General features: G+C 40.2%; 1 pseudogene; it reads left to right on the forward strand.

The window, feature by feature from the left end:
• The first annotated feature begins 300 nt into the window (after positions 1-300).
• Positions 301-17,016, forward strand: LOC122229331 (annotated as a pseudogene).
• Positions 17,017-18,369: the final 1,353 nt, after the last annotated feature.

Here is an 18,369-nt window from a genome sequence, read left to right on the forward strand (position 1 = left end):
TGAGCATTGTGGTTTCAGAAAATTCTGGCCTCTGCCTCCCTCATCCCCCAACTCCAAACAACAACAACAACCACAACAACAACGACAAAAACCCAAACTCATCTCAAATTCTTTTGGCATGGCAAGACTGTCACAATGTTTGATTGCAGCTCCGATGTCCTTCCAACACCCTTTAAAGGACAGGGCTGACAGATCTCCAACGGCACTGGGGCGGCCCTCAAACTATATAATCTGGACCCGGTTGGATAAAAAGTGATGCTATCGAAGAAGACTGATCAGGGATTATGATAAGCAGAGGACATGGTGAATGTTGGAAGTAGCAAGCTTATTGCTGATCTTTACACTGGAGGCAAAAGAAGTGACACGCCAAAAAGAGCACACCCAGAATATATTCATTACAGGAGGGAGCAACACATTCGTAAATTCAAAGTGTGGTTGCACATCAGAGGTAAGCCTCAAAGCTTGTCTCAAAGCAAAGACTGGTGCCAATCCCCAGCCAACTTAAAGGATGAACGGGGCCATGAGACTATTTTAGGATAAAAATAATAACTACTACTTTTTGAGCCCTATGTTTCAGGGATTTTAAATATATTAGCTAATGTAGGCCTAATGGCAGCCTTGTGAGATAGATACCGTTGTTCCCAATTTATATACAACCGAGCATTGTGAGGCCTGGGGCAGTTAGGAAAGTTCTGCCTGACCCCAAAGCCACTGTTCTCAGATTCACAGTATTAATATGCCTCTCTGGGGCTCAAAGGAGACACAAAGCTGAGGACATGAACCAAATGTGGTTTGTTTGTTTGTTTGTTTTTTTCCTAAAGAATTCCAGTTTTCCTTGAGCTTGGATTAGAGCTTTATCTTAAAGAAGTAATCATAGTCGCTCTTTCCAGATAAGACGCAACGTCTAATCTTGAGAAAAGCAGTGAGCATTTCCATTTCTGCTGAATGCATCAAAACCAAACCAATAAAGTCTAGCCTTTGTGACAGTTCTTTGTCTCTTCCGAGGCTAAAAATGTCTGGACACACTGAGTCAGTTGGAGTGTCAGCACTCTCTTGACCTGGCACACAACTGAATATGAGTCACTAAAAGGATTCGAAACTCAGGGTCAGGAAAACACTGCCATTAAGTCAGTATAGCCAAAAATATTCGGGCGTCAACCTTGTGCTCCTGGATGTAGCTTGTTCATTCATCTATTTGTTTATTCAGCCAGTAAATATCTATCCTAACACACTCACATATAAAACACAGAGTAAAAAGTCTAATGAATACAAAATAATATAGTGAAAAGCAAGTTCACACCATCGTCCTCCAGATTTTCTGTTTAAGGACAACTCCCGACACCAGTTTCCTGGGGATCCTTCTAGAGATATTCAAGGCATAAATGTAACTTTCCCTTGCTTTTCTTTCTTTCTTTTTTTAAAAATTTTTTTAAAGGTTTATTCATTTTTGAGGGACAGAGAGACAGAGCGTGAGCACGGGAGGGGCAGAGAGAGGGGGAGACACAGAATCTGAAGCAGGCTCCAGACTCTAAGCTGTATGCACAGAGCCCAACGTGGGGCTCGAGTTCACGAACCGTAAGATCCTGACCTGAGCCAAAGTCGGACACTTAATTGACTGAGCCACCCAGGCGCCCCTCCCTTGCTTTTCCAAACTGTTATTGAATCCTTGCGATAGCCTGAGCACTGGTTTATATAAAGTGATGGCCAAGACTCGGCCCTGCCCCCCGAGGAAGAGGTGGATACATAAATCAATTGCCACCATATGATTGAGAAGTGCTCTGATGTTTATGGGAATGGTAGTGATCTGAGTAGACTAGGGCTGAAATGCTAATGGATCCGATCAGCTGTTGCGATAAATTGTTGTCACCAGTGTTTGCAAATTATTTTTTTAAAGGTTATGGCTTATTCCTGTGATAATCATTTATTCAAACTAATATTAATATCAAATTAATATTCTAACTTTCTTTTGTGAGTGATACGGAAAGATGTGGAGGTCAAGCTGGTTCCCTGAGAACTGTGTGTGACCCTGGGCATGCCCATGGTATGTCCTCCCACAAATGTGATCTGATCCACATGTTGGGAGGTTGAAAATTTCAGACATCCAGTGGTTAATGGGGGCCATAATATCCTCATTTTCTGGGATACCACCAGAAAGCTTTCCCCAAATATTATATGCTTCGCATTCAGTTGGGATATCAGTCTCTTGGTTGCCTGGTTTCAAAACATTCATACTTGTAATAGGATGGAAGTCAGGAAGTGGCAAAGCCGCCCATCTGGATTGAATACAGTTCGGGACAGTAGTCTGTGCACCGTGAGGCAGATAACGTTTTGCAGATTTAAGAGACAGTCGAATCTGATGCATGTGGATGCAAGCTACTGGTGGAAAGCCAGGAGCAGACCCTTTGAATGGACCTGGATTTATGGGAACTACTCAGGAGCTTGTAGGCTTTGAGGAGGGACACAGAGTGGTTATTTTGTTCACAAAGAGTTGACTTCAGTGAGCCTGGATTCTCACCCCATATTGAGTTTTATTTCCAGTATGAATGTAAACCAGCTCCAGACACAGATTCTCGGCTCAGATGCTCAGACTCTGCTCAATGACGGATAGAGAGTTAAAGAGAGAAAATAAAAAAGGGCATAAATAAGTTTCACATGATTTCCAATCCAAACTAAGAGTTGGCTCTGTTTCACTCAATCAGCCAGGGGCAGAGAGCATTTTGCAAACTTCAGTGGCTCTTTCAGAAAGCCTGGTCTATATCCTGTTTTCAAAAGGAAACCCAGAACCTGTCAGATGTGCCCTGTTTCTGTTTCTGTGGCAGCTCACCTCGTAGCTGTTCTAAGATAGAAAGTGGCCCAAGTACATTCGTTCTCCTCTAGTTCTTCCAAATGTGCCCACCTGAGGGACAAGACATTTTGCTGGTTGTTTTAATACATGAGGCAGAAATGCATCTAGGAATGAAGCACAGCTGAATTGTCAAAGGTAGGTCCATAAAATACAGTCCTTCCCAAGGATTTCCTTCCTGGGGAGCCCAGGTGGCCCCAGCTTGACAGCAGGGTCTCTGTGCTAACTTAGGTTTTCATATCATGTCAGAAAAATAGAAATATAATTCTCTTCCCTTGCTAGAAAACTCAAATTTGTATAGTTTTTTTTTTTAATTTTTTTTTAATGTTTATTTATTTTTGAGACAGAGAGAGACAGAGCATGAATGGGGGAGGGGCAGAGAGAGAGGGAGACACAGAATCGGAAGCAGGCTCCAGGCTCTGAGCCATCAGCCCAGAGCCCGACGCGGGGCTCGAACTCACGGACCGCGAGATGGTGACCTGAGCTGAAGTCCGACGCTTAACCGACTGAGCCACCCAGGCGCCCCTCAAATTTGTATAGTTAAAGAACAAATTTTAAAGTCTCTTTTTAATCAATGCTATGATGCAGGGTATGGAGTATGAGAGGGTTTCCCCCCGCCCCCACCTCTATTCCTTCCTTCTTCCTTCCTTCCACATGAGGCCGAAGTAGACCTGAGTGAAATCTTGCTTTTTGCTCAGTTTCTTTTCCCTAGTTGAGTTAAAGCACAAAAAGAGTGTATTTTCCAAGTACCTTATGGGATCCTGACAATTTATTTCTTCCCTTTGCTTTGAAAATGACCCCTAAAGAGATAAAATTGTTTGCATTAGTTCTTAGAGAAAAGCAGCCAAGGTTTTATTAAAAACACTGCCCTTTGTATTCTTGCATATTTTCTTTCCCTGTCTAATATGGGAAGATATCAAATGTAAAAGAAACACAAACATAAGACACTGCTCCTTTCATCTTCACTCAATTTCCAAAATCCTCCAACACATTACCTTATTCTTCTTATTAAACTTTAAAAAGGAGCAAGTGGAATGCTGCATTTAAATTTTGAGGACTGAGGACTTGGGATAGGCAATCTGCATTGTGTCATTTGTTAGATTCTCCTAAGATCTTCTCACTCTGTATTGGGACTGGCAAAACATTTTTATACCTCGGGGAACACATTCATATCAACTGGTTTCGTATGGAACTCAATTCTGGAAATTCCTCTTCTTTGATGTGACTGAATTCTTTAATTTTTAAGAAACAGAGATGAAAATTGTCACTGATCCCTGGTAGAGTAAATAAACTTTAAAACAAGTTCAAGGTTTCCCTTAAACATATATAATGTATTATTGATAATGCTTGGTACGGCAAAACTCTAAAATACATATAAGAAATAATTCAAAGATGAAATATAATGATGAAAAATAATATAATGAAAAATATATGATGACCTCTGTTTTCCTTTTTTTTTTTAATTCCCAGCCTAATTTTGTTCACTAAAACCTGTCTCTGTCAAAGCCATCTTAACAAAAAAATTTTTTTAATGTTTATTTACTTTTGAAGGAGAGAGAGAGAGTGTGTGAGCAGGGGAGGTACAGAGACAGTGGAAGACACAGAATCTGAAGTAGGCTCCACGCTCTGAGCCATCAGCACAGAGCCCAACGCGGGGCTCGGACCCACGAGCTGTGAGATCATGACCCCAGTTGAAGTCAGACACTTAACTGATTGAGCCACCCAGGCGCCCCCAAAGCCATCTCTAAAAGCCATAGTTATGAAGCAGCAGACTCTGTAGCATAATGGGGACAAAATCTTGTGATAAAATTCTTAATTTTTTTCACTTAACCTGTTATGTTTTTAAAAAAAGACTAAAAGGAAACATACCAAAAGACTATCCTAGAATTATTCCTTATATTCTTCTTCTTTCTTTTTTTCTCCTTTTTGTAATTTGGGACAATTACTTTTCGAACAACAATTACAAAAAGACCAGCCATAGTCCTTATATTTTTCATGGGTCTGATTTATCCTGGACCACCCTGTACTTGGAGATGCAGGCCTCTGACTTAAAAAAAAATATGTACTTTAAACTTCGAATAGCTGGGGCGCCTGGGTGGCTCAGTCGGCTGAGCGTCCGACTTCGGCTCAGGTCACGATCTCGCAGTTCGTGGGTTCGAGCCCCGCATCGGGCTCTGTGCTGACAGCTCAGAACCTGGAGCCTGTTTCAGATTCTGTGTCTCCCTCTCTCTCTGACCCTCCCCCGATCATGCTCTATCTCTCTCTGTCTCAAAAATAAATAAACGTTAAAAAAAAAAAAAAAAAAAAAAAAGTTAAAAAAAAAAATAAACTTCGAATAGCTTATCAGAAACCATAATGGTGCCTGATAAAATCTCAGCCCTCAAAGAAAAAATATTTGAGGGGTACAGTGCATGCTGGGATAAACAGTTTGAAACCAAGTGAATAATGAGGTTACTGAGTCAGTGATGAGCACACCTGAGTTTTGATAAGCATGACCCAATAGCATGTGGTGAAATCCTCCATCCACGGAGAGTGTCTCATCTGTACTGAACTCACCAGAAGGAGCCTTTAGTTCCTATAAAGCAAGGTACAATAAATCAGGGGAAAGCTGCAGATCCTGTCAGACCTGCCTGCATTCCTTTCCCCTCAGTGATTCCCTAGTTCAAGAGGGTTCATCCTTCGGGAATATTTCAACACCCTTTTGGAAGCTATGCCAAAATCCAGGGTTTTGACAGCTTGATAAAGCCTTATATTATCCTGAGATAGAGAAAAACCTGACTCTGGGAAGGGCTAAATTATCAAAGGCAGTACCGAGTAGCAACAGTGAGTTAACTGGCAGATCTTGAGGGGATGAGAGTGCCTTTGAACTTGCTGGGAATTTTAACAGCAAGAGTGCAGATTCCTAGGAGAAAAGCTGTTACTAAAAGAAGACAAAGAACTAGTAAGTAGCTTTCCAGCTGGATAAAAAGACAGGAGTTAGAATCCACCAGCTATAGAGTCCTATGTTCCATTTCCATCATTATACTGGGGGAGAGAGTAGATTCAGAGAAATTTGTGGGATGGTGTTGAAAATAGATGCCCAAAACAAGAAGTTGGGGGGGGTGGTGGTGGTGTTCATTTCTTTTAGTATTATGGACTAGAATTTAAAATATCAGTGTGAAGAGGGAATTAACTGGACTTGGTAGAATGACAAATCAGGAGCCATTGGGGATCTGGTGATTTTATAGATGCTGAGGCTGAGTTCAGCTCTCTTCCTGGGAACTACTCTCTTTGAAGTCAGAGCAAGTTGGGAACAGAGCGGGCAAAGGGAAGAGTGGAAATTAGGATGAGAATGACTTTTGTAGTGTATCATTTCCCTCAAACATTTATTGCTTTTCCCTTCCTTCTTCATTCAGCAAATACTTCCTGACCTTCTCCTTATGCCTAGCATTCTACTGGGCACTGGGGATTTGAAGACAGGAGAATTCCTGGTCTTGAAGAGTCTGCAGTAATGGCAAATACTAACTCCTATTCTCTTTCTGGTTAGGAATAGCTCTGAGGACGTGACGCACTGTCCCATATTTCTATTATCTTACATCGCAAATTTGAAGACATTTCTCATTTCACCTAAGTTTACTCTTATTATTAAAGCCATTGGTTAAATGTATTAAAGTAGGTTGAATTTTGATGTTATTAATTATGCTTTTTCACCTTAATAAATTAACTCATTTGAAAACAAAATCCCAAGTCAGAGAGACCTTCCATTCTGGCTACTGTTTCTAACAATATGATATGGCTTCTAAGTTGATTTCATGAACTGCTTTTTCCTTATGTTGGAATCTGGGGAGAGTATTACAGATTTTACCTGCAGGGGGGAGATGAATTGATTTTTATCAGTTAGACATCTAGCTGGTCTGAAAACAACCACTGAAGGGTATTTGTTTGTTTTTGCCTACAAAAATATTGACAGCCATGCAACCAAAATGTAAAGTTTCTAAAAGAAAAGAAAAATCCCTACTTTGTCCTACCCAATCTTCTCTGAAGACAGGAGGAAGAAACTTCTGTAACTTTCCAAGAAGTGAAACCAATTGACGTTTTAAAAAGCCACATTATACTCATAACCAGTAATATAGTAAGTTTTCAGAAGAGCCATATCTGATCAGTCAGAATATAAAATAGAATTCAAATACCTATTTCCTTTATAGGCTTAAATTATTTTGACTAACAAGCTCAATATTGCTCTAGAAAAATTTCTCTATTTTGCCACTCTTTTGTGTGGCAAATTTTAGTTTCTCAAGGATGCCACGGGGATGGAACATTGAAGGCCCTTCCTGATCCCTGCCTCCAGAAGTTTATGCCCCGCTGTAGTCACTTCCTACAATCCACGGCATCACGACTGGTCCGTGCAACAAAGGATTATGGCAGAAGTGATGGTATGTCCTTTCCTGGGCTAAATCGTGGAAGACATTCTAGCTCCTGCCTCCCAATCTTTCTCTTTGTCTCTTTGATCATTCCCTCTGGGAGGCACCAGCTGTTGGGTTGTGAGGACAGTCAGGCAGCCCTGTGAATCATCATGTGGCAAGGTACTGAGGCCTCCTGCCAGCAGCCATATGAATGAGCCATCTTGGAAGCAGATCCTCCAGTGCTGCATAAGCCTTCAGATGACTGCAGCCCCTGCCAGACAGCTTGACTGCAACCTCGACAGGGACCCTGAGCCAGAACCATTCGGTTAAGTCATACCCAGATTCCTAACCCATAGGAACTGTGTGAAATAATGAATGTTTCCTGGGTTAAGCTGCTAAGTTTTGGAGTAATTTGTTATGCAGCCAGAGATAATGAATACAAGGGTCATTTCAACCCGGGGATTCGTTGCTTTTCTGATCCTCCGATCACGCTCGGAATATCTACCACGTGAAATATTCTTACCAGGAGTCCTCGGAAGCTTTAAATCTCCTCAGTTCCCGGGGTTCCTGGCTCATTGGGTTAAGCTTTTGACTGGTTCAGGTCATGATCTTGGGGTTCGTGAGTCTGAGCCCTGCGTCGGGCTCTGTGCTGACAATTCAGAGCCTGGAGCCTGCTTCGGATTCTGTGTCTCCCTCTTTCTCTGTCTCTCCCCCACTCATGCTCTGTCTCTTTCTCTCTCAAAAATAGATCAACATAAAATAAAGGTTTTATCTTTTAAAATAAATAAATCTCCTTAGTTCCTTGCATATCTCATGTATTAATACACATATTGTATATGCATACATGTCTAAAGTTAATACCTTTTTTTGTAAATGCTTTTTAAAGTTTATTTTTCCTAAATAATACATGCTTATTAAAGAAAATGTGGAGGGAAAGCTAATAAAAGTTACCCATACTTTTGACACCCAAAGAGAACTATTATTAATATTTGTGTGTACTTCCTTTCATTTTCTTTCTCGTTTACAAAGAAGTTGTGACCATACGCTGTATACCATGCTTTCAACAAGCCAAGTTCATTTTCTTTAATAACAAAACCCAATAATGTGCCTTGCTCATTCTTGTCATTCAGCTCCCTGCTCTGAGTGACAGGTTCCCAGGGAAATCAGATGTGACTGTGCCCTAAGTGTGCAGAAGGCCCCGTGAGGGTGTCGTGGGTTTGGAGCCAGGGCCTGGCAGGGAGTGATCAGTGTCTGGGGGTGCCAGACACATGGGAAATGATTTATACCAACGGCCAGTCGCCTCTGCACACATTCTTTTTATTTTCAGTACTAACATGTGTGTAAAGGGCCACTCCCTGCCCAACAACCCGTATTTATATCCACAAACTTGTTAAGAGAATCTACACTCTTTATTTTTCTGTTCCTCTTCAAATAGGGCTGTGTAGAAATGTGAATTTACTAAATGCTGATGAAAGCATCAGCAGCAGGGCCCTTTCCAAGGCCCTGGGAGGGGTGCTAGCAATGTGTTCACATGGTCGTGTATTATAAAAAAATTTTTTTTATTGTTTATTATTTTTGAGAGAGAGAGAGAGAGACTGAGAGCAAGCAGCGAAGGGGCAGAGAGAGAAGGAGACACAGAATCGGAAGCAGGCTCCAGGCTCTGAGCGCTTAGGACAGAGCCCGACGCGGGGCTCGAAATCACAAACTTCGAGATCATGACCTGAGCTCTAATCGGCCGCCCAACCAACTGAGCCACCCAGGTGCCCCTCACGTGGTCATGTATTTATATAAAGTTAACAAAAGTGAGAAACTTCAGTCACAATTGTGAAGACAGCCGTCTCTTTCCTCTCTGCCCCTGCCCTGCAGAACGTATACACTTGCCTTTATGCAGGGTGGGATTAAGTGTTTGGGAGCATTTTGTTTTTATAAATTTTTGTCTTCTTCTTCTTCTTCTCCTTTTTTTTTTTTGACTAGGCATGGAAAAATCATGATTCAGGACCTAGAATGTTAGAGATACGACTTGGTCTCTAAGTGGCAGTTTTGTTTTGTTTTTTCCAATTACTTGTACTGTAAGCAGAATTCATTATTTGTTAGTCTTATTTGTGAAGTCATTGGGAATTTTTGAGCTTTGAGAGTTACAGAATTAGAGGGCTTCTAATGAGCCCAGTCTGTTCTAAGTGGCTGTATGTAATTCCAAGATTGTTTCATCAGAATCTATAGGGCCTCAAGCAACCCTCCTCTTTGTTGACTCCATTCTTTGACTCTCTTCCTTTGTTGACTCCTATTCCTTGACTCTATGCATATTTTTTGAAGAAAATGGCTGCCTCTCCAGTTTTTCACTGTAACCCTTCAATTAAGAAAAAAACAAATAAATTTAACCTACTCCATGCAATACCTTTAAACAAAAAAGGAATGCAAAATACACAGTACCAACCAGGTGGGTGATGCACTTTATAAAAGACTGTGCAACAAACAAACAAAGAAACAAACAACACAAAGAAAAAAGGGACAAACAAAAACCCAAACTCTTAACTATAGAGAATAGATGGGTGGTTACCAGAAGGGGTGGTGTAGGAGGCTAAGTGAAATAGGTGATGGACAGTAAGAGTACCCGGGTGGCTCAGTTGGTTAAGGGTACAACTCTTGATTTCCACTCAGATCTTGATCTCATGGTTTGTGAGTTGGAGTCCCGCCTCGAGCTTTGTGCTACAGAGCCCGCTTAGAATTCTCTCTCTGCTCTTCTCTCTCTCTCAAAATAAATTAAAAAAAAAAAAAAAAAAAAAAAAAAAAAGAGTACCCTTATTACGATGAGCACTGAATAATGTATAGAATTGCTGGAAAAAAAAAAAAAAAAGAAAAAGACTGTGCTACTTGGATGTTTATTCATTTCACCTGTTGATTAGAGGAATTTATTCCTTTTTTAAAAAAAATTTTAATCTTTACCTATTTTTGAGAGACAGAGAACAAGCAGGGGCGAACAGAGAGAGAAGGAGACAGAATCCAAAGCAGGCTCCAGGCTCTGAGTTGTCAGCACAGAGCCTATGCGGGGCTCGGACTCAAGAACTGTGAGATCATGACCTGAGCCGAAGTCAGAGGCCCAACCGACTGAGCCACCGGGGCGCCCCAATTTATTCTTCTCTTAAAACAACTTTTTGAACAACATAAAAATCAATTCAATGCCTGCTGTGGCAGCCACAGAGATACATTGTTCAGATGTCCCCTTAAGAGAACCTGCTGTGGGTGTCTGGCAGAATGGCAAGCCCAGGTGCCACATCTTTGGAGCCTATAGCACTCCCTCGGAGCCCCACCCTTCTGGGCCATTGAGGGAACACTGCTGAGGCACCTGGGTACCAGTGCCGGTCCATCCTGCCTGATACAGGATTCCTCTCATGGGCAACTTTTGTGCAGACCCTCCCCCATCAGCCTGTCGAGGCTTTCTCAGAACTGTGCCAGGTTCTGAGGCTCTTCCTATCCAATCTTTACTTCCCCCTCTCCCTTCACAGGCAGCGGACCTGATCATGGTCTGACCCTCTCTTTGTCTATTCCTACTCTATCTCCCTCTGTCCTTCATAGGCTTCCCCTCAGTAAATCTCTGGCATGTCACATCCCGTCCTAGCATCTGCTTCTCTGTGCATCTGAAATGACACATATGTACATTGTTAAAAATGAACTAATCCGGAAGGGCTTATCCTAAGAAGCAACAGTTCCCCATCCTCCTCTTGAATAACGCCTTTCCCCAATCGCTCACACGGGGAACCACTTTTAACAGTTTTTCTTTTTAGCTCTTTTGGTAGTTACCATATCTGTAAAAAAATATATTTACGACAGAGGCACCTGGGTGGCTCAGTCAGTTAAGCATCTGACTCGATTTTGGCTCACAGTTCAGGAGATCGAGCCCCACGTCGGGCTCGGCACTGACAGCGTGGAGTCTGCTTGGGATCTCTCTCTCCCTCTCTCTCTCTCAAAATAACTAAATATTTAAAAAGAGTATGTTTATGACATACTGTATATTATTTATTTTGCTATTATTTGTTATATATTTTTATGTACTTGTTAGGTGTTATATGTTATATGTATAAATATATATTTGTCATGTATTATTGTTTATTGCTGTAATATGTTTACGCAATATCTTTCTTTTCTTTTTTAACCATGGAGGTATAATTTTAAAAAAAAATTTTTTTTTTTAGCATTGATTTATTTTTGAGACAGAGAGAGAGCATGAACAGGGGAGGGTCAGAGAAAGAGAGAGACACAGAATCCGAAACAGGCTCCAGGCTCTGAGCTGTCAGCACAGAGCCCAACGTGGGGCTCGAACCCACAGATTGCAAGATCATGACCTGAGCCGAAGTTGGACGCTTAACGACTGAGCCACCCAGGCGCCCCCTTTTTTTTTTTTTAATTTTTTTTTTAACATTTATTTTTTTTTGAGACAGAGAGAGAGCATGAACAGGGGAGGGTCAGAGAAAGAGGGAGACACAGAATCCGAAACAGGCTCCAGGCTCTGAGCTGTCAGCACAGAGCCCGACCATGGAGGTATAATTGACATAAAATAAACCACTTATATTCAAAGTGAACAATTTGAAAATTTTTGACATTTGTGTACACCATGAAACTATCACCACAATCAAGAGAGTGAACATACCTATCACCCCTGAAACTTGCTTCATGCCTCTTTAAAATCATCCCTCCTATCTCTCTCTACAGTCCTTGATCTGCTTTCTGACACATGGATTAGTTTCCTCTTTCTATAATCTTATATAAACGCGATCTTACGGTAAGTACAACTGGAGGGGCGGCTTCCTTTACTCAGCATAATTAATTTGAGACTCGTCCGTGTAGTTATGCGTATCTGTCGTTTATTCTTTTTTACTGCTATGTGGCACATCCCATTGTATGAATGTAACACAATTTCTTTTTCCATTCATCTTTTGGTGGACAGTGGGGTTGTTTCCACTTTGGGGCTATTACCAATAGAGTTGCTATGAATATTTGTGCACAAGTGTTTGCGTAGACATACATTATATTCTCTCTTTTCTCTTTCAATGATCGTTGTCCTTTATTGCCTAAAGTCCAGTACATTGGGTGCCATTTTTTCATATATTTTGTCTGATGTTTTAGTTGTTTCAGGAAGGATGGTAAATCTCATCCCTCTTACTCCATTTGACTCGAAGCAGAAATATTTTGTACCTCTTTCATTTATCATAATCTTCCTTTAGGTGATGATATGCCACTACACGTGTGGTATAAGAATCTTCACCACAGCTCTGTTTCTCCTGTCCTGGCCTTTGTGCTATGGTTGTCAGACTATTACACACTCTTCAGCGGATTGTTTTTCTTTTCCTCTTTAACAATTTTAGACAATCTCTGTTGATTTCTTTGATGATAGACATGGACTGAGTTCACGTATCTTCCATCTTCCAAACTCTGCCTTCCTCTCCTCCACTTCAATACGATTACGTCACCATTTTTAGATCCTTTGTTAGTTGCCTTTGTAACTGTATAAAAATATAGTTTTATATAGTGACATCCTTACTTTTAATTCCATCAACTACTGACAATATTTCTTGACGCTTCACTTTGTGAGGTGAACATATGAATGTCTTTATCCTTTCCTTCATCTCTGTATTCCTTTCTACCACATTTAAATGCTTAATTCTTTTGGAAACATTTTAAAAATATTTATTTATTTATTTAGAGAGAGCACAAGTGGAGGAGGGGGGGCAGAAGGAGAGAATCCCAAGCAGGCTCTGCGCTGTCAGTGCAGAGCCCAATGTGGAGCTTGAACTCACAAACTGTGAGATCATGACCTGAGCCGAAACCAACAGTCAGACACTTCACCCACTGGGCCGCCCAGGTGCCCTCCAAATACTTAGTTTTAACTTCTATTGTCAAGAAAGGGAACATGCATCTTGTTCTACCACCAGACCTGAGTGTTCCTTTTTCCTGGTGTGTGCGTTGATTCCAAGAGCTGCAAGTTGGTCAACAGTGTTTACAACCTTTTTCTATATGAAGATTGTTAACAGATCAGCCACGTACTGTACTATAGTTATATATTTTTTTTACATAGTCTTGTGTGTTTCTTGGGATTTCTAATTGTCTCTTTTGCCCCACCCCATATCCTGCATTGCTGCATTTTTTACAACTTGATATTCCAACTTCTTCACGATACTATCAAATCTGAATTCTTTCTCATATACATTTTCTTTCCAGACACCTACCTTTTGGAGACCTTGTTCTACCAGCTCTAAGCTGGATTTTTGGGTTCTACATTTGGAGAAAAGTTGTCACCCTAGGTCTTCCTTCCATTTTCTCCTGACTGGCTTAATTGTTTCTTGAGCTCCACAAATTTTTAGTTTACTCCCCTATTTTTCTGGAACACATCCTTGAGTCATTTCCATAGAATGGGAATATTGGAGTTAAACTTACTGAGTTCTTCCTTGACTTACAATGTCTTTATTCTACTCTCAAATTTAATTAATAATTTGAGTATTGAATAAAATAAAATAATTTTCTCTCAGAACTTTGAAGGCAGAGTTCCATTGTCTTGTAGCATTTGGTATTGCTAAAGAGAAGTTTAATGCCAATCTGATTTTTTAGAAAGGAAGACAATTTACTTTTCCTCTCTGAAAATTTTTGGATTTTAAGAGACCTTTGATATTATGACAGGGATTGCATTACATGTGTACATTGCTTTGGGTAGTAGAGCTGTTTTAACAGTATTTGTTCTTCTGATTCATGAGCATGGACTGTCTTGGTGAAAATGCAAATTGGTGCAGCCACTCTGGAAGGCAGTATGGAGGTTCCTCAAAAAGTTAAAAATAGAACTACCCTATGACCCAGCAATTACACTAGGAGGTATTTACCCAAAGGATACAAAAATACTAATTCAAAGGGATACATGCACCCCTATGTTTATAGCAGCATTATCTACAATAACCAAACTATGGAAACAACCCAAGTGTCCACACACACACACACACACAGAGTAATATTACTCAGCCATAGAAAAAAGTGAACTCTTGCCATTTGCAATGATGCGGATGGAGCTACAGAGTATTATGCTAAATGAAATAAGTCAGAGAAAAACAAATACCATATGATTTCACTCATATGTGGAATTTAAGAAACAAAACAAACCAGCATAGGGAAAGAGAGAGAGGGAGAATGGCAATCCCAAGAAGCAGACTCTTAACTACAGAGAACAAAATGGTGGTTACCAGAGGGGAGTTGGGTGGGGGGTGGTTAAATAGGTAATGGGGATTAAGGAGTGAACTTGCTGCAGTGAGCACTAATTATTGCATGTAAGTGTGGAGTCACTATTGCACACCTGAAACTAATGTTACACTGTATGTTATGTTAACTAACTGGAATTTATTATTTTTTTAATTTTTATTTATTTTTTAATTCTTTTTTAATGTTTATTTATTTTTGACAGAGAGAGAGACAGAGGATGAGCAGGGGAGGGGCAGAGAGAGAGGGAGACACAGAATCCGAAGCAGGCTCCAGGCTCTGAGCTGTCAGCCCAGAGCCCGATGCGGGCCTCGAACTCACGGACCGCGAGATCGTGACCTGAGCTGAAGTCGGATGCTCAACCGACTGAGCCACCCAGGCGCCCCTAACTAACTGGAATTTAAATAAAACCTTTTAAAAAATCTTTTCATATTCTGAAATTTCACCATTTTGTGACTGAGTGGGGTTCATTTTTCATTCACTGTGTCTGGCATTATAGCATTTTTTTTCCTTCTCTCTTCAGTCTAGAGACTCGTGTCTTTCAGCTGAGAAATTCTTTTTTATTATTTTTTTGTTTATAGTTTCCTGTCATCTCATCTGTTCTCTCTGGAGCTTCTAGTCATTGAACATTCACCGCTTGGATTTATACTTTACAATTTAGCCTTTCTTTCACATTTTCAATCTACCTGTATTTTCTACTTTCTTTGAGATTTCTTTGATTTTTATTTTTCAATCTGTTTTTAAAATTTCTGCTTAACCTACCATATTTTTAATTTCTAAGAACTCTTTTTTATTCTTGGACCCTACCTTTTTTATTGTATTTATTTCTTGAACTACAACCTTAATTATTTTTTTTTAATATTCTCTTGAGGATACTACTTATAGTTAAAATATTCTTTTCTAGCAAATGTTCTTAAGATGTGCAAGTTTGTATATATTTTATATGTAAAATGAGTCTGGACATGTCCATGGACATACATTTTCAACTGCAGGCATTTGTAAAATCTACCAAGAGACATTATTTTTCCTCCTGGTAGATATAAATTTCTTCAGCATGAGCTGAGTTTTCAAAATATGGAGTCCACATGTTCAGTGTATGTGCTTCCTCACTGAACTAGCCCAGCCAGTTAGCCTTAGTGAACGTTGTTTTTCTCCTTCAAAAATTTGGGAGGTCTTTTCCTTTTTACTGTATATTTATATTCTACCTGTCAGTTGATGATCTGAGGCCAAGTGGTCAACATTGGAATAATGTTTGACTGGAGACAAATGGGGAGACTTAGCAACCAGGACAGAAACTTTTGCAAGAGTTTGAAAACTGATTGATATGGTCCCTCAGAGTGCTCCTAGACATGGAGTGGGGTGTGTGTGTGTGAGGATGGGGGAGGTCATCAACCTGGTATTTATTCCTCTCAGAATCTGCCTTTCTTCTAGGCAGACTAGTTGGGTGATCTGACTACGGTAATTCAGAGATTTAAAAGTATGTGCAAGTTGACAAACTGCATCAAAATGTTAGTCAGCCATGCTTATTTCTGGGCTTCAGAATGTGGGATGTTATCTTTCCTTGCTAAAAAAAATACGTATCTGGGGCACCTAGCTGGGTCAGTTAGAAGAGCATGCAACTCTTGATCTTGGGGTCATGAGTTTGAGCCCCATGTTAGGTGTAGAGATTACTTAAGTAGATAAAACTTAAAAAATACAATACAATACAATACAATACAATACAATACAATAAATTTGTATCTGGAGTAATCAAAGCTTCTTCCAGACACGCGTCTGCTCTTGTTTCCTGGACTTTTGTCACAGTAGGCCCCCCGACACCAGTCTTCACTCCCACCTCAAAGAAAAAAAACCTTTTTTGAGGCGTCAACTCCTCAGTACTTTCTGAAGGGAGAAAAAGAACAGCAAGAAACAACTGAACATATTGATGAAGCACAAAATGAAATAGACTTAACGAACAAGCCAGTGAGGAGATTTTGAAAGTAGGACAGAAATATAACAAACTCCACCAACCGTCCTTTAAGCAGAGGTCCAGTTGATGCCCCAAATCCCAAAGTTTTAGTTAAAATATTTGTCAACCACGCACAAGTGTCTGCACTGTTTGGGGAGGAGGATGAAGAGGTGCTGCATTTTTCGACAAGAGTTGAAGTGACAGAATTTGAGGGTATTAAATCAGGTTACAAAATAGATTTTTATTTTGATGAAAACCCTTACTTTGAAAAGAAAGTTCCATCCAAAGAATTTTGTCTGAATGAGAGTGGTAATTCATCTTCAAAGTCCACTGAAATCAAATGGAAATCTGGAAAGGATGTGACCACACGTTCAAGTCAAGTGCAAAATGAAGCCAGCAGGAAGAGACATCATGAGGAACCAGAGAGTTTCTTCACCTGGTTTCCTGACCATTCTGATGCAGGTGAAGATGAGTTAGGAGAGGTCATCAAAGATGATATTTGGCCAAATCCATCACAGTACTACTTGGTTCCCAACATGGATGATGAAGAAGGGGAAGGACAAGAAGAAGAAGATGATGATGATGATGAGGGGGAAGAAGAACATGACTAATGGAACACTGATAGATTCGAACCTTTCTTTTTTTATTTTCTCCAGTCCCTGGGAGCAAGTTGCAGTCTTTTTTCCCTTCTCTTGTGCTCATTCACCCTGTTTGTTGAAGTCTCTTGTCTTTCCCTTTATACATGGTGCTCAACTTACTTGGTGACGGGGTGGAGCAGTGAAATACCTAGCACAGAATACAGTGGGAAAAAAAATCTCTACCCATTTCTGTTCCAAATTCATTTTTATCCCTTCCTGTCTTAGCAAAAACTTTATGAGCTCAATACTGCCGTGCTCTTTGGGGAAAAAAGAAAAACTCTTTGCTCCCTCAGCTCTGCTGGAAGCTGGAGAGTGATACACTCTTGTGTAGTAGTGCATAGAATTCTAGTTTTTTCCCTCCTTTCTCTTATACTGGCTCAGAGATTACACTGTGTCTTTGTGGAAATATGGACAGTTAGCATTTACCAACATGTATCTGTCTACTTTCTCTTGTTTAAAAAAAAAAAACAAAACAACTTTAGAAACTGAGGTTATAGAAGGTCAGCCAAGGGTGGGTTTCAGATGTTTGGATGGATTAAGTGGGCACTTTGACAACAAGGCTTCTTCTTTGACGTATTTAATTGTGATGTTTAATGGCGATCCTTGCAGTTCAAGATGACACTTTTAAAATAAAATTCTCTCCTTATGAGGACTTGAGCCCTGCCAGTCAATGGGAGAATCAGCAGAACCTGTAGGATCTTATTTGGAATTGAGATTTTCTATCATAATTTTGTTTCTGCTTACTTTAAAGTTTTCTTTTTGTTTCACAGGCAGGAAAGACGATGCTCAGTTTTAAATGTTAAATGTTTACAAGTTGCTTCCTTGAAATAAAACTAAATGTGTACACACACACAAAATTAAAAAAATACATATCAATATTTCTAAAGTTTTTACAACAAACACGATTACTTCCATAATAAGAAAATAATTTATTTTTAAAGTATGCATAAGGCTTTCTTCTGAATCTTCATTTACCCGCTTAAAAGTAGCAGAAAAAAATCCAAATAAAACAAAATAAAATAAAAAAGCTATTTTTACCCCAGGGCTGATGGCTATACTTCAGGTGAAAAGGCTGAATCTTGCAACTGACTTAGTTCAATGTACCTTAACCAAATAGGTGCTAAAGAAGAGAGAGATGGGGTGTGTGTGTGTGGGGGGGGGGGGGGGGAGTGGGGGAGGGTGGGGGGAGGACAATGTTGGGAATATATAGAGAAGGAGATGGGAGCAGAGAAAAGATGCCTCAGGTATACCCTCCTGCCCTTCTCAAAGCTCACAAATGATGGAAGCATGACTTTGGGGAAATAGTCTGGATTTGCAGATTAATAT

The sequence above is a fragment of the Panthera leo genome, chromosome C2 (assembly GCF_018350215.1).
Source record: "Panthera leo isolate Ple1 chromosome C2, P.leo_Ple1_pat1.1, whole genome shotgun sequence".
Classification (NCBI taxonomy): Eukaryota; Metazoa; Chordata; class Mammalia; order Carnivora; family Felidae; genus Panthera; species Panthera leo.